Consider the following 17,940-nt stretch of genomic DNA (forward strand, 5'->3'; position numbering starts at 1 on the left):
TGCCTCTGTAGCAAGGGATGATGAAGATGATAATTGAATTAGCTTCTGTTTCAAAAAAGTTGTAATAAACCTATTTTACTCCTTCACCTTCCTAATACAAAAAGTTTCAGGGAGTCATCAGTGGGTTAGTATCCTTTGACACTTATCAGTGGTGAATTTTAATGAACCTTTTGTAGAAAGTAAAAAAAGTGATTCTTCATAACTCGTCTTTAAAGTTTCACTGCTATATTATTGTCAAATCACATTTCAATATTAAGCACGGGCTATTCCATTTAGAAAAAAATGACCTTAAAAATAAAATCTGCAAAGAATGGGAAGTCAAATGTAAAAAAGGACTAGAAGAAGCATAAAATTAATTGTATCTGGTCAAAATATGATTTATGGCATCACTAAACAGTGTAACATAGGGACTTAAATATTCTCTGCTTTTTTGTAGCTCAGCTTTTATTTTTTTCCTTGAGTCTTGTATGATTGCAACTCCACTACATCTCTAGGTAAGTAACCCCACTGAAACATACTCATGAGAAATGTTGTTCAACCATTTACATTTAGGAGTGTCAGATTTTGTCTTTGCTTACACAGTATTAATCATAAAGTCCATGAAGCTACATAGAGGTGAAAATTAACACATTTTTGCTGTCCTAAAATGACAAAGCCTCTGAATTTATTACATGTTAAAGCTGCAGCCCTGGAAGAGCATTAAATAATCATTGCTCCTTTCCTGACAAAGAACTACAAACCTAAATGGAACACAGCAACTCTTACATGGCATTCAATACAAGCTCTGCTTGCAGCTGTTGTATATCCTTTCCCAGGTTGGGTAGTAGTTATGGATCTCTGAAAGGACATGGGAGATGTAGGTTGGAAGCCCTCTGGCAGGCATGGACACTGAAAGCAGATAATCCTCAGCAGGTGTCACACAAAGGTGGAGAAGGAAACCAAGGAGTGCTTCCTTCTGTATTTTGACGGTAAGATAAGACCTCTTTCTGTGTTGGAGTCTAAGTAGGTGGGTGGCTCTTCCTCAGCAATGGTTGGATTTTCAGAGATACCTCTCCAGAGAGGGCTTTCTATCTGTTAATGTAGTGTCTAGCACTCCTTCGGCTGGGGTCCCCTACTGAGGCTATGACCAGAAATCATGGAGGGTACCGTGTTGTGGTTTACTCTTGAGAAGTATTTAACCAGGAGTAAGGCACTTCGATCATCCTGGTCTCGTTGGGCTCTTCAGCAGCCGAAAAAGGGAAGGAACTCCCTTTCTAAACTGGACATATTAAAATGCAAAGCTGAGTTACCTTTGATTTAAACTAGGAGTGATTTACCAAAGGCTTAAGATTCAATAATGTGCTCAAACTAAATCACTAATATCAGACTGTATTTTTTTTTTTTTTTCTGGAAAAAGAATGATGCCCCATATTCTCTGACTCTGTTTGTGAAAAATGGTGGTTTATTATCTGAGGTTTATAAACATTGTGGTGGAGAAAACAGAATTTCATTCTAGTGAAAAATGTACTTCTATTCACTTCAGATGTGAAACCGCTCACTGCTCTCAGCAGAGAGACAGAAGAAAATAATAGCTTCAAAAGTGAATGGGGCAGAGGAAGGACATGTCAACTCTCAAATTCCCTAGTGCAATCTGATGATGTATCTCCCATCTTGCTCTAAAAAAATATGTATCAGTATTTGAGGCGCGTTATTTGTCTAAAGGGAATTTTATAGAAAATATAATTATATTAAGAAAATGTCTCTGTATCAGAGTTTTGAGGTTTTGGGTTTTTTTCCAACAAATAAGAAGGCCTGAAATTTTGTTATAATATGTCGCGCCTTTGAAGAAACAATCTGACAGGGATGTAAGCTTCCTTCCTTTCCTCTTGGTGTAAGTTTTGTTTTCCTATCAAGATGCTCTGTGATCAATGGTCTAAGGACATTGTATCATTAGTATGACAATAGGCTTTGCAGAACAGTAATAGTTTTCATCAATATACTGTCAGCATCAAACAAATGGAAGGACACTCCTACAGTGTTTACAAATTATAAAGGCTTATATGCAGCGTTAAGTCCTGATATAAAATTGTTTTTCATTCTGAGCTTGGAGGAAAAGGAAGTTAGATGCATATGGAAGATTATCTAATGAATTTTATACATATTATCAGCTAGATTTCTCTTTAGCTAAAAGCTCTTTCTATCTGTGAGGAAAAGAGTAATCACTCAATCAAAGGAATTGCAAACACATTTGCTGGTGAATTATTTGGCTCAGAAATTAATATTTTCCTTAAAATGCCTAGCATTCATCTGTTGTCCCTTTTTTTTGTGTTTGGCAAAAAAGCCAGAGGCTGGTTATGATGGAAACTGAAATGCTTTATTTATTCACATTACACTTGCTGCACACAGCAGGAACATAGACTTCTCCTCCTTCCCTGCCAATATCTCTCAGTCATGGAGAGACCACCTGCGTAGTATGTCTACATATTTTAATAAGAAAATACCATAGCAAAAGGTTTTTAACTTCATAAATAAAAGGGAAGCAACAAGAGAAGAAATGGGGTTGGGGTAGAATTAAGGTTAATTCAGGAAAAAAAACCCTAAATTATTAATGTATTAGAAACTGAGGGAAAGATGATGATAGATGAATGGGTAGAGAAAGGATGCATGAGAGATCAAGGTCATAGTTTGGAAATAATTATATTTAAGTGTAAGAAAAACTCATTGTGATCACATAAAGGAGATAGATGTTGTCCATCCAAGGACTCTGAAAAAATTGGCATGAGATTAGTGTCTATGTAGAAAAGAATTTTCATCTGTCTAATAACATGGAGAAAAAGAGATGAGCATTAATGTCTTGGAATCAATAAGCACGTTGGCTTAAGATCAATAGCAACAAAAATTTTAGCAGGAATTATTAGGAAAGAATAATCAAGATATGACAGCAAATGGACATGAGATAAAAGTCAACATGATTTAACTGAAGTACACTGAATAAGACTACATTTTTATAATATTTAATAGGAAGAAAAATTTTCTAGAGAAAATAAATGCAGATTTGCTCGTCCATGTGTTTCAAGCATGATTTTCATGCTGAAATTCACATGACTGGTTAAACAGGTTTAATACAAAAATTTAAGATGGTTAAGATACTGGTAGAACAGAAGAGAAAAATTAATTTTTTCGAAAGAGAAATGGTTCTTTGCACTATTACCTTATTTTTTCACAATGACCAGGATACAAAAAGAAAGGTGCTAGAAAATTGATTAAATAAACAGTTCATTGACAAAGCAAGATCAGTATATCAAACAGGAGGGCTTTGGTGACTCTGAGCACCTGACTCATAGAAAAATAGTGAATGTGGCTCTGAATCAACAGTACAATGCAGCAAAGACAAATTCAACCCTAGAATATAACAGATACCAACCTGCAGCTCGTTATGCACGTATTAATACATAAGGTGCTGAGGAAACATAATATGGAATATAGGACAATTTTGATCATCAGTATTTAGAAAGTTTAATTCTAATCAAGCTGGCACTCAGCAGGATCATCAGGATGACCAGGGAGGAAAGAAAAACTTTAGTTCTAGGGGCTGTTTGTAAAATGAAAGCTGCATGTGAGATGAGTTTCTATTTTACACGTTAATTTATGGATCTTGTCAGTAGTCAGTGGAACCTCTAGTAACAATAAAAAAGTTTAGATGTCTAATTCACATTGTAGATATCTGCACTCAGATATCTCAATCTAGAACTGATTCTCACCCTCAAATCTTGATTTAGTTGCCCAGATATAAGTGCCTGTTATAACCTGACATCATTTGAAGGACAAAATCCCAGCTGCTGTTCACATCAGGAGCGTGACTTGGAAATTAATTTCCCCATTCTCCGTACTTGCTGTGGCTTTGGTTTGTAAAATGAAGCAGTCTGAGCACATGAACTTCAGCTGATACTAAACTGGCAGGGATGCTTGAGGACTGCATTGCTTTTCAGCTACAAATATGTATCCAGTCTGTGGAGTGGGACCAGAACTATTCCAAAGAGAAACTCAGAATTAGGCAGTGTGGACAGTATCAACTTTTTGTTGCTCTGATTGTTCCATACTACCTGCTCATATGGAAATAGCTGTAAGGTATCCAAGACACCTGCACAGGGCTGACAAATGTGATACAAGACCTATGAGAGGATTTAACTGCTTACAGCACAGACACAGAGGTTTACAGCAGGTGTAAGTGTGTCTTTTTGAAGTCTAGATGTAAGCCAGCATGACATTGTAGGACTCTCGAAGGGCAGCAGAATTCTGTGTGGGGGTAGCTGACACAAGCCCGTAGTGTAATGTTAGAGACAGTCTAAAGAATTAAGGGATATAAAGTCTGCTGGTGGTGGTGAGCACCAAGTGTGATGCTGGTCTTTGAACTTAAATACCCACGCTCTCAGAAATCAATTAACCACAATCTTCACTGCATACTGTATGCCCATGAAGCTAAAAGACCCCAACGAATTAATACTGACAAGAGTTAAATTGAAATTGGAAGCAAATTACAAAGTGTATTTGATATCTGTGCATATGATATTTTTCCACTATGATTTTATCTGAAATAGTACAGCTGTTGGATGCCCAGCTTGCAATGCCTGTGGTTTTCCTGTATAGAATATCAGCAAGTTTGGAAATACATATTAATAGCATTTCTATAATGTCAATTTTGCTAATGACAGCATAACCCAGTAAACTAAGTTGAGAATTGTTAAAAAAGCATAGAAGCACGAATGAGAGTGTAAATTTTCTTCTTTAAGGCTCCAGGATTGGACTTAGATTGACAGTGGAAGACTGCAAAATACTGAGTAATTATAGTGTTCAGACAATATTTCCAAGTGATTATTTTCATTGTAAAAATATTTGCAATCTATTCAAAGCTATTGTTCAGTAGTAACACTAGGAAACATTCCTAGTACATTTGTTTAAACAAAAATGCATTAGCTCACACAGATCAGTCATTTCATCATTTTTGTTCTTCTTTTACCAATAAAGTATGTACCAGGGAGAGTAAGATCCCTGATAAAGAATGTGCTGTTTTATCTGGAAGGATGAAAGTTCGTACTGTTCGCATATGGGATGTTGATGTGAACCGAAGGGTGTTCTCTGAGACCGAGTGCCTGCTGAGAAGCTGTTGGATGGAAATTAGGCTCATAGGAAATGCTGGATCTTTGCTTATAGAAGGTGTTTGGAAGTCCTTTATCTGGCAGTCAGAAATGTCTTCTCTTAATCAGTGTTGACTGACAGAGAGGTAAGGAAATATGCTGATGGAGATGAACAAGATGGAAGGTCCCCACAAATGTGAATGACAAAATTCAGGTTCCTTCAGGCTTCACGTGATTTAGAGAAGAGGACTGAATAGAATATGGTATTTAAGAATTGCTCATATGGGGAGTTTGGCAGGATTTTAAAGAAGTATCCTTTATTTTACAGTATTTTGATTAAAAAGTAGCAAGCTTTTTTCTTCCGGCTGTTTTATGCACAGAAAACTTGCTAGAGTGACCATAATCTTTGGCCTTATCTTGAGGGGAAGGATAAAGAAGTAGGAAACAGTCATCACTGTTTTTGTATAAAAAAGGAAGGTCTATTCTGCCTGCCATATTGTTGTGATTATCCTCCATTTGATTAATTCTTAAGGATAAGTGAACCGTATTAGTAGTCTGGATACTTTTACTGCTCCACTGTCTTACAGACAAAATATTAATTTATTAATATCTGGTAACACCCAGCATGCAAGTTCTTAGATATTCTTCACAGCCAGTAGAGGACATACTGGTTTAGATGGTGGAAATTCTCAGCTCTTTATCACCAGGGACAGTTTTACCTTGACCCACCAAGGCCAGGGTGTGCATTTGTTCTTCCTATCAGATGTAAAATCAATGAGCAGAGACTTCCATCAAGATTAAGATAATGAGAAGGGTAAACTCTAATTTTCATTCTGTTGCATCATTCATAATGGTTTCTCACAAATAGATGTCTTGATGCTGTGGCTAGAAACTGTTAAAAATTCTGCAATGGACCCTGGAGTCTGGGTGCTGAAGGAGCTGAGCAGTTGAGGCAGCAAAAGTTACAATTGCTACACAACCTTTAGGATTTTACTGAGGACTTGTAGCAGAGACAGTGACACAGTGTCTGGATCTTAATAGAAATGAATGCCAGACAGTTTATACGTGGAGCTTTATATTCTTTAAATAACAATTACAGAGTAAGAAAAAATACAAATAAATTGTGTGGCCATTTTTGGTGGGAGGAAGAATTAGCAATGAGTAGTTTGATTGGGCTATATATACACACTTTTACCTTTTTCTGTTTTCAATTCATTTTTTTTTGTATTGTATTTTGACTTTATCTTTCACACTAAAGTCAAATTTTATAGGACTTTAGATAAATAATCACAGCAATTAGGGAAGCATTACAGTTAAAAGCTTTGCAAACTTTAACACCTAGTAACTGGGTAAAAGAAAAGTGTAAGTTATTGAAGTGGTTAGAAATTTTTCCCCTGCATTTCTCATTGGGGTCTAAAACCAGGAGTAAGAAATTGTTTTGTGTGCATGTTGGAAAGAATTCTAAAGATGCAAATGGAGAGAAGCTGCACTGACTCATTTAGCCTGTGGCCCCTGACAGTGTTCTGATCTGAGCAATCTGTCATTTCACATTAGCTTGGTTATGGGATCTGTCAGTATCCTTTAATGTAGATTACAAGGAATCGGAACAAGTATTTGTAAATAGTTGAAACCTTTATTTCTCCTTGAATGGCTGTGGGCTCTCTCTTTTCCCGTTGCTTTCTCTTGCTCCTTCATAATAGATGTACAAGCCTCTAACTCTCACAGAAAATGGATATGAGTTATTGCTATAGTAAAACCACTTAAGCAATCAGAATGCCATCTACTTTATATACATTTTTTATATTATCACCCTAGATAGAGTCTTTTTATTTAAATATTGTTGACCTAATTAGAAACTAGACTGTGCTTGGCCCAGTCCCTTGGCAAAACACAAAATTATTTGGATTTTTTTCACTTCAGATTTTCAAATATTTATAATGGCGCAATTCCTGTGTGTGATATCTTAGGTAATTGGAATATGCTAAGACTTATCATTAATGTACTGCAAACTACTTCGAGTGCTATTTAAGCTAATGTATGCAAACTGTCTTAGGGCAATTTTTTTCAAAGGAGCCACAACTGGGCCTCTCATTTTGTCCTTGCCATTTGCTGCACTGTAACATTTGTGCATGAAAATACACAGCTCTTGCCAGTGTGAATGGTGTCCACATATGTAAATATAATTTCAAGTGGCTGGCACTAAAAGTCAGGTTTTGCTAACAAATGCAGCTTCTGTTCTAAGCACAGGGAATAAGTATGATTTCTGCAGTGTTGCTCAGCAGTAAAACCTGGAAACTACCAATATGTCAGAACTGACATGGTCTATTGGAATGCTTTTTTCTTTGTATGAGTAGGTTGGTCATTATTGGTTTTAACAGTGCTTCATATTAATGACTTTATTCAGACCAGTACTTAAGCACATAGTTTGTTTTAAAGACTCCGTTAATTACATTAATGTCAATGATGATATAAAGGTCCTAAAATTTAAACATCTGCTAAGGTATTAAACTGAATCAGAGCCTAACTGTAAATGGAACAGAGGTTCAAATCAGTAATCTGTTACCTACAGAAATTAAACAACCAAGATGACTTTTACATTATTGTATATTTTCACTGGTACACTTGAGGAAGAGAGATCAGTTGGTACATTTTGAAAATTTAGTATCACTTTGCTAATGGGCACCTTGCCATTCTGCTCAAATATGTTGCCACAAAATGTCTTTGGTCTTGTGTAAAGAAGAAAAACTGAAAGAATTACTCAAAAGATATTTCAGGGTAAGTGTCCCAGAGGGTAGGAAAGGCCATGTAAGGTCTTTTCTGCTCTGCATTGTAGTCCAAAAGTTCTTTTAAAAGCTTTTAAGAAATACATTGGGTTTAGGAAATATATACTGCTAAACATTCTGAAATTACTCTAAAATTATGAAAATATTATTTTTTATTTTTTACAACCCATACTGTACTCTTGATCCATCTAAAATTAAAATCTATTTTAATATTTTAATACTTTTCATAATTAAATTTATTTCCTCTTTTTTATACAATATTTCAATGTCAGAAAAATTCTGCTACTTAGAAAAGGTTTCTGCTTTTCAAGGAAAAGGCTTTTATCACAGTAATTTTTCCCATGTTCCTAAGTGACAGCAATGAATTATTAACTTATTCTATTTTCCTCAGAAGCTTTAGAAATAATAAAGTGCTTGTAGGACTTCTTAGTTCCCTCAGGAAAAGAAAAAAACATGGGAAAACTTTAGTTATTTTAAGATATTTCCATGTTTCACTTGTTAGCTAGAAAAGTGGCATTAGTACTCGAAGGCAAACTTGGTATTCAAGAGGTAAAATTCAAATAGACTAGGTGTTCAAGGGAGCAGATCTTTAGCCAGTGTAAAATGACATAATTTCATTCAGCTACATGGATCTATTTTGATTTATACTAGATTAAGAGACAGCTCAAAACAGCCAAACTATGCTATGCTTGAACTGTTAACATTAACTTCAGCAATACAATATGAACAGCAGAAACTTTAATTTCATTGAAATGAGATTCTTGTAAATTTAAGACTGTTAATTAGATGTTTACATGGGAAGTTTTCATATGCTTAGGACAGCAGTCATCTAGCTAAACCATTATTATTGTAAGCTCTGTAATAATGTCCAGTCAGATGGAACCTGCTTTCCAACGTTGATTCATGCTCTATAACACTACTACTAGAATACCAACTGCAAGTGGCATTTCCATGTAACGCGGCAATGAAATTTAATCTTTCCCACCTCCCTGAAAAATTATTTTGTTAGAGACACTGTTACTGCTTTCATGAGAATAGAAGAGTTGGGTAGATGAGAACAACTGACCACTTTTGTATTAGACCCTTGCTCTCAGGGGTTAAAAAAAAAAAAGAAAGAGAGAGAGGAAAAAACCCAAAACAATGTAGATTGTAATAGATTAATATGCATTGTTTAAGACCACCCTGATGGAGCTGTTTTCTGCTTTTAGTGTCTCTCCCTTGCATACATAGACAGTCAGTTATTTAAGTGTCACTGGGAGCTGAATGCTGTAATCCCAAGCAAGATGGCAAGGTACCAGCAGCCAAAGTGGCTGCTGACTGCTTGCAACGGAGGCTGACCGCTGAAAATCAAATCAGCAAGAGGGCTATGAATCCATCCAAATTAGCCAGCATGGAGGTCTGAAAAGGATTAGGGCTTAAATACATGGTTTCTATGTCCCATTGATATAATGCATTAAAACCCAAAGTATGCATCTTCTTGTCTGTCATTTCTAGAAATAGACACTAGAATGAGATGAATCTGCTCACAGCACGTAAGGGCTGAGATCATTTTAATGATCTACTGATACATGCTGTTAATGTATCATTCTGTTAATTTCTTACTTAGTTCCTTTGAATTTGAGTGCGTTTTGTGAAACTGTGGTTTCAACCATCTCATATGTGTAATCTCAGTGTAGTTCAAAGATGGGACAGATGAAGATGGCAACAGCTGCCACAGCCTCAGATCAAACTGACTCCACTGTCAACTGAAGAAGCTCTAATTATATTTCTATCATATGGTAGTACTACTAGATCCTAAAAGAATGAAGACTGATTGCTTTCATCAGTCCCCTGTCTTCGGAAGAGTATATAAAGCCTGCACTTACTGCATGTTTGCCCAGGTAGAAACTCTTTAGGGGGAGACTCCGTTAGCATGATGAACATTTTGCTTAGATCAATAGCTACAAGTTCTTCACTAGCTGTTTAGAAATTTATTTATAAGATGCAATGCTCCATAGCACTGCTGGCCTTCTAACTATTTTTGTTGTGAAATGGCCCCTATTTTCTCCCCTTCTAATAACTATAAGGTCTCAGCTGGAGTACAGCCTAGTTTGACACACTGTTTTCATGAAAGATACAGATCTAGAGGGGATAGAGTAAGGAGGTAGAGTAAAAGACTCTTTTAGTACAAAAATGACATCTGAAAATGGGAAAGGAATAATTTGATCATGTTAGGTTTAGATTATTTTAACTCTCAAAATAAATTTCTTGAGATGTTTGTGGAATTGTCAACATTGAGAAGCTTGGTAGGCTGTATGTAACAAAAAATAGCATAGATTAGTATAGTAATAGAAATGATAGAACAGTAAAACTGGTCCTGCTTTGTAGTAAGAGCTCTCTGCAAGCTCTCTGATTATTCAAATCAGAGATCACCATGCTGTGACCAGTAAGGGGCAGTCCTTACTTGCGTGGTCAGTTCTGCAATAATTCCGAGTTTATCCTTGGAAATTCCAGCACTTCTTTCTTCTATTATCTCCATTGATAGTTAGATCTGGTGGGAAAGATCTAAATAACCTGTCTCTACATCCAGAAAGAAAGCGAAGGGTAGAGGCAAAAAGCTGCCTCATGGCTCTATTTTCACTCCAGACTACTTCACACACTGAGACAGGAGGTCTTAAGTGAAGGAATCTGCATGATAGAACAGACCACAAAAAATGTGAGAAGTGAATGTGCACACCTGACAAGCAACCTTCCCTTTCTAGTCCCATGACACTGCCCTAATCTAGCTCTTTGATATAGTGACATTAGCTGTGGATTTCTACATTGTTTGCATCCAACACACCTCCTGACCGCATCCTCGATGAGAAGTATGTTTAGAAGTCAGTACCTCTTGTGAACATGTGCTTGTTTATTAAGATATTGGTGCAAGCTGAGGATTCAGAAACCTCAATTATGAATAGCAGTGCAGACTAAAGGCTGTACTGTTTCTGCAGCACATGCAAAATTATCACAGGAACATTTGATCTGGGAGACAGCTTTTCTGGAATATTACCTTGTTTCTTATCATTGACAGTTCTCTCTAATTATGTTTCTCTTTTGATAGTAAACCCATGGGTTAACAATCATACTGACAGGGTCTTGCAATGTTTAAACTTCTACGAGGGGTTAGAAAAATATATCTAATTAAACTGAAAGCTGACTGAGCTACATCAGCTTTCTTACATTTTGTGAAAGAACCAGTCTGACCTGTGGATGCAGACATATTGCAGGAAGGAGAGACAATCAGTTCAGTGAAGACACAGTTTAAAAGCATTGGCTCAGCACAAAAATTCTTCTACACTGTAGGAATTGTAAGTGGGATTTTGACCATAATGGACTAGGTTCTTATTGACATCAGTTTTCAGGTTAGTTGAGTTCATTTTGCATTCTGGAAGAGAATCTGGTACTATGGCTGGAAAACTAGGTAAAACAAGATCTATTTTATTCTAGTGTCACAAGGTGAAATACAGTCTTTTAACTTGGAAAAGGCAGTTAAAGACGTGTTCCCTCTGGAGAACTGTATTGCCACTAATACTAAGGGTGAAAAGGGTACAGAGTTCTTACTGACAAACAATCTATTGATTAGGGTTGTTTGAACCTTGAAAGCTTTAGTTCACTTTGGAATACCTTGCACTTTAGCCATGACTCAAAAGATTTTGATTACAAGTTGTAATAACAGTTCAGTAGGAAGTGCTTCTCTTTAAAACTAACATATCTATCTACAGCTGTATCACTGTGCATGAAAGAGAACAGATGGAATTACCCTGGTGACATAAGTTATGTGCAATAGAGCATATGAGACAGTAATAATGATACAAGGAAAAAACTTCAGTGACTGTATCTGTGCTAGTCTGGCGAGCTGCTCCCAAAGATGGTTCTTGTTTTAGGTTGGGGTGACCCATCATGCACAATGAGGGTCATAGACGTCTTTGGGAGAAACACTTTATGTGAAAAACAGCGTGCCCTCAGGCTCAGCCCATTTTACATTTTGCACAAACCATCCATGCACATCCTCTACATCCTCTCTCTCTCAATGTCTGTATTGCTTTTCCAATGATGGCAAGTTGTGATAGTCACACACTCTGGAGAGGACTAGGAAGCCAGCAAGAACCAGTGAGAAGCACCTGGGGAGAAGATGCAATTGTTAATGTGGCGATGCTGGATGCCCACATCATTTCAAGGATTTGTATTGCTCTTGCATTACTTCTGCTGCTGCCAGCCACAAGCTCTCTAATGGATGGGATGTAGTGCCCCTGAGCTCATATTTATTTATCATGGTAAGTCTGGGTACACATGATTACATCCCACTGGTGAGACCACATACTCCCAGATGATACAGATGATCAGTTGTGGATTGCTAATTTCAAGATATAAACTGTCATGGTTGTGGTGGCACACCACCAATTGGCAGCGGGCATTGGAGAGGATCCTATATCAGTCTAGAGGCAGCAGTGAATTGTTGTGTGGCATCAGCTGTGTCACACCTACAGACCGGTGACAGCAGCTGTGCGATCATTCTAAGGTCTCTGCTGCTGTAATTGTAATGGAAAACTCTAATGCCAAGACTTTCTGGTTCTCTTCATATCAAGAGCCTCAATGAGTCTTCTCTCACCAGCACTGCAACAAGAACATGATACTTCTTCAGTGACATAATCTTCCATGTTTTCCTAAGCTCTATTTGCTTTCTTCAACCTTTTTTTCTCCTCAATCTTTCTTCCCTAAATTTCTTTTCCTGCACAAACCAGCATGCTATGGCCTTCTTAACTGTTGCCCCACCTCTTTTCTTCCCTAACCTTACCTACGAAGTGCATCATCAATGACATTGGTATGGAGCTAGAAACATAAGAGTACAGAAAATAGGATGAAAAAATTACTGTGTCACTGAGGATAACTCACTGCCAGACAGGCAGGTGTGTAATATAATTATACAGATAGAATAATCTGAAAAACCCATTTTGTAAATGTATATAACTGTAGCAAGCTCCCTTCTCAGGATGTCAGAGAGGAATACTGCATCAACAGACCTCTCTGCTCACTATATAACCACATCTCAGTTTGGCACACAGAATTAGTTTCTATAGCCATTCAAAAGTACTTTGATCTCTTTTTAATTACTTTGCTTGTATACTCTGAATCTATTAGACCAGGTCATTACTTCCCAGGGACCTAACAAGGCTAAGATAAGTATCTAAAGCCAGTAGTGTGAATGAGTCCTTAAAGCAGACAGTGAAAGATGGCATTGGTTTTGCCTACCATTTTGTAGTTCACTATGTCAGTACCTCTCTTTCCCTCTCTTCTGTGGTCTGGGAACAGACACAGTCAGGGATCAGAGGTAATGAAAAGAAAGATATTTTTCCTAGGGATACAGAGAGGACTACACAGAGTTTCTTGAAACCTGATGAAAGTTTGCTGAACTAAGAGCAAACCTGAAGGGAAGGATGAGACTTCCAAGGACACAGTGGATGGGAATAATCTGTTTATAGCTTCACTTTTCTGTTGCCAAGTTTGCTTCATTTAAAAAATGTTCCTTGATTTTATTTCACTTCTAAGAAAACATAGTTCCTGTGGTTCAAAGATTTTTGGTGCTTTAGGGGTGCTCACTTTGACAAAAAGTTGCAGACAAATCCTCAAAACTCTGGTTGACTCATGCTCCTGTCACACTTATGTACATTCCTGCTGAACTGAGATTACACTGGTAACCTCATTCATCATTTTTCCCATAATTTTTGAGTGTTTGAACTTGGAACCTTTGCAGTGCTCTTCACATAGTTGCTTGGATATGATTACAACATTACTTATGAACTGCACAAAAGTGGAAGAATGTAAAGAGCAAATGACCTTTCTTTTAATTCAAGATTTCATAGCTTCTTCCAGGGACAATCAGCAAAAGCAAAGACCTTTTTTATAAGACTATTTTATTTATTGCTTTTATTGAAAGTTGAAACCTGAGCTGTCATTTAGCAGCAGGGCTGCGGAAGGGAACATTGTAAGATGGAGTCTTTGCTACAATGATCAGGTAAAAACGTCCCTTTGAGAGCGGAGTGTAGTTTAGAACCTAAAAAAAAGGGAGGATTGACCTTGATAAGGTTTAACAAGTGATACCCAGAAATACCTGTATATTAAAGGTGCTGCTTGACAGGTTCCAACATCACATATCGACTTTTATTTATGGACATTGATAAAGCACTCCAACCTCTGGGCTTATATTTATTGTAGAGTTATTTTGATTTATAACTTGAAAAACTGAATCTAATGAGATTTCTACACAAATACAAGCTGTTAGCATGAATTGGGAGATATTTGAGCTAAAGCAAATTAGCTCAATTTGGTATCTTTTTATAACTCAGTAACATTACCTTTTTGAGTCCTCTACCACTAATTTTCCACAGCTATCCCTCATACTCAGAAAAGTGGCCTTTCAATACTCAAAGGGGGCTTATAAGAAAGATTGGGACAGACTTTTTAGTAGGGCCTGTAGTGATAGACAAGGGGTAATGTTTTTAAACTAAAAGAGGGTAGATTCAGACCAGATGTAAGAAAGAAATTTTTATGATGAGGGTGGTGGAGCACTGGAACAGGTTGCTTAGAGAGGTTGTAGATGCCCCATCCCTGGAAACAGTCAAGGTCAGGTTGGGCAGGGCTCTGAGCAACTTGATCTAGTTAAAGGTAGAATCATAGAATCACTTAGGTCGGTAAAGACCTTTAAGATCATGGAGTCTAACTGCAAACCATGGTTGGATGATGTCCCTGCTCATTACAGGAGGGTTGGACTAGATGACCTTTAAAGGTCCATTCCAACCCAAACCATTCTATGACTGTATGAAAATAGGAACAGTTAGTGGAAGAGAAGAAAACAGACTTAATTTAATGACAATGTAAAGGGCCATGGGTTTTGTCTCATACAAAAGGAGACACAACAAATGCAGAATCAATGCTCAGCAATTTGAGTGTAGCTACTTTTGTAATCCAAGCAGGGCAGACACATTCTATGCCTGTAGTCTGTAGCAGAACAAATGGACAGCCTGCCTCTTCGGTTCAGCAGTGACACAAGCAGTAGATAAATCAGTTTGTTAATCAGTTGGTCCCACTGCCAAACATGAAATAAGTATGGATTTGCAGTAATTATCCTTGCAAAGGGGACATTAGTGGCCACTATACCTTGTGTGAAGAGTTTGGGACCTCTGAGTCATTTATGAACTGTGGTCCATTGACTGCTCTTTCACAGGCTACTGTTTCGACCTAATTGGGATTTGCATCTAAAAGCTTTTCTTGGTCAGGCTGGAATTAGTTGTATTTAAAATTTGTCTCTCCACATTTGGTATTTATTTAATCAACAAAGTAATGATTATCTAAATTACTAAGCACGTCTTACCTCAAGGCTTGATGACTGTTAAACAAAGGAATTCGCTAAGAGGGAGATTATTGCTATCCTTGCAAAGATATGCAAATAACAGTGAAGGTACAAGAAAACTTTATTATTACTTTCTAGGCAGTATCTTGCAAGGATGAGGCACTTTCATGAGTTTTTCATAGGGAAGACAGCAGATTTTAGAAAAGAGTGGGGAAGGGCAATTTGGGATGGAGAAGGTGACAGAGGTTCTTTTGCAGCCTATGCTTCCTCAAAACGAATTCCAGCTCTTTTCTGAACTACTCTAAGATTTGGGCACTGTGATTCCAAAGTCACAATCAGGTTGTAAACTAAGAGAATCAATGGCTAAGTAGTGTTGGAATTATCAAAGAATAAAGTACTACACACTGGAGCCCTTAGGCAGTGCTGTCATAAAAAAAAAACAAAACCAAAGGGTGAGATGAAAGATTCATGTTCACTTTGATTATAAAGGAATCTTATAGCTGCAAGCTAACTTCACATCTTCCACAATTATTTTCATCTCAAAATGAGAATGTTTATGTTGTTGATATTATACATCATTATAAACTCGAAGTCCAAAGTTCACCAAAAAGCAAGGGGTTTTGAATCAAGATATAGGTTTAATCCCATTAGACATTTTTCTGATCTGGTTTCACATCTGACAGTTTGAAGGTACAGTGCTTGAGATCCTTTTCAGGCTCAGCTATGCTTTAATTCTTACAATTCTGTGATCAGTCAAGTGTTTTAATTTCTCTTCTTTTTTAGGTTGGCTTTAATTAAATTCTATTTTTTCCCTTTAAAGATGAAATCATCTAACTCTAAGAATGCTTACAGAAGGCTAGTCTTTCCTGGAACACACATTAATGACAAAACCTTTGCTTCAGCTTTACTTCTGCTTTGACTATAGAAATCTAACTGGGCTGTAGGCAGCACGGAAGCCTAACAGACCACTGGAGACATGCGTTTCCATGTTCACTTTTTCGGGTAGGTGCATTATGAAGGAAATTTTTGGCTGATCCTCTGCCTGAATTTCAAACTCAATCAGAATTCAGAAGACCACTACTTGCTTGTTCATTATCACGAGAAAAATGTAGACCAACAGCAAATTCTTGGATGCAACACTGGCCTTGCAACATATTCTTAGCTGTGATGGTACAAACATGTATTTAAAATATAAATTATGCTGGTTTCCTTTCCATGTGTGTGACAATTTGCAGGAAAGAAAGAGGTAATATTCTAGGATAATATTCTAGTACTAGATAATTCAGGTTTAGATGATACTCAAGTGTTCTAGAGATAATACTCTGGTAGCTAACTCCATAGAATTAGCCATGGTTGTGGAAGGTTCAAGTTTGCTTCAGGATGTTATTTTTTCCCCCAGATTTCCAGAATTCCATGGATTTTGAAAAAATTTTGAGCATACTTTGAACCAAATATGTAATAAAAATGCTTTTAATATTCAACTTCTTACAACACTAGAGATATAAAAAATGTAAAATATCCGTGTTCTGGAACACTCTAAGACCTAAAGTACAGTTCGGGCATTGAGTCTAAGTATTCACTATAAGAATGGCTTGAATGGAAAAGAATAAAGTTTGTGATCAAAGATTGGGACTTTAAAAATTAATTTGATAGGTTTTATCTGACGAAGCTTTGTAGCAAGTCACAAAATCGACTTCCAAATAAATAATGGCAAGCCTTACCTCCTCCCCTTTATAACTTATTTTACAGATCAATATTCCTATGTATGGAAATTTGTTTAAATAATTCATAGCTGCTTGAACAGAAATGCTATTGGAGTATTATTTTCATGTGCAAATGGTTGCCAGTTGGGCAAAAATCACCATCTTCCTCAGAATATATCAAATATTAGAAATTTAAAAGGATTCCATTTAGATAAAGCCTGTGTTCATCGAGATTTACAGATTGAGTCTTGTTTCATTCAAGGCAATATGCCTCTCTCTAATTACTTTATTATAGAATTACCATTTTCATCTTTGTAAATGCCAAATGAATTAATCACCATGTCTAAACAATGAATATCTTGGCAATTAAATAACGACTTGCATTTCACTGTATGTTGTTAAACTAGTTCTTGGTTTTCATGTTGGCACACTAGCCATAAGATTTCATTTCATTTGATTTAATTAATAAGAAACTGTTAAAATGAAATTCACAAATGCAGAAATTTAATTTAAACATTCATACACCTGACTGAAGACAGCTGAGACATAGATAACAGCACTTGAAAACAGATCTGCTTAAAGTGGAAACAGGGTGGATTGGTAAAAATATCTTGCAAAGCAGGAGTATATTTAATCCAAATTTACTATTTTCAGCTCTGGAACTTAGGGAGGAATGGTGTATTTTTTTTAACAGATGAAACAACAGTTTCTAATTCCTAGTGTCACTGGATCTTACTCTGTCATTCCACAATCACTCTGGATCATTTTCCACCATTAATTTGAGCCAGATGAAGAATGGGCATTTCCATCCAATTAGCCAAAACACAATATTAAGAGTTTATGACAGTCTTATGTTTTTATTGGCTTTCCAATGGCAGGGGAGGACAGACTACTTAATTCACACAGAGATTAGTGAGACTTTATTTTTTTTTTAAACAATTCTGAATTGACAGATTGCTTTTATACTGGCT

General features: G+C 36.7%; 1 protein-coding gene across 2 annotated transcripts in view; it reads right to left on the reverse strand.

Annotated features, from left to right (window-relative positions):
* The window catches only part of CNTN5 (contactin 5), a 370,989-nt gene that overhangs the window by 67,292 nt on the left and 285,757 nt on the right, over nucleotides 1–17,940 (reverse strand). The gene's annotated exons all lie outside the window — the stretch shown is intronic.

This window comes from Buteo buteo, chromosome 18, assembly GCF_964188355.1.
Source record: "Buteo buteo chromosome 18, bButBut1.hap1.1, whole genome shotgun sequence".
NCBI classification, from domain to species: Eukaryota; Metazoa; Chordata; class Aves; order Accipitriformes; family Accipitridae; genus Buteo; species Buteo buteo.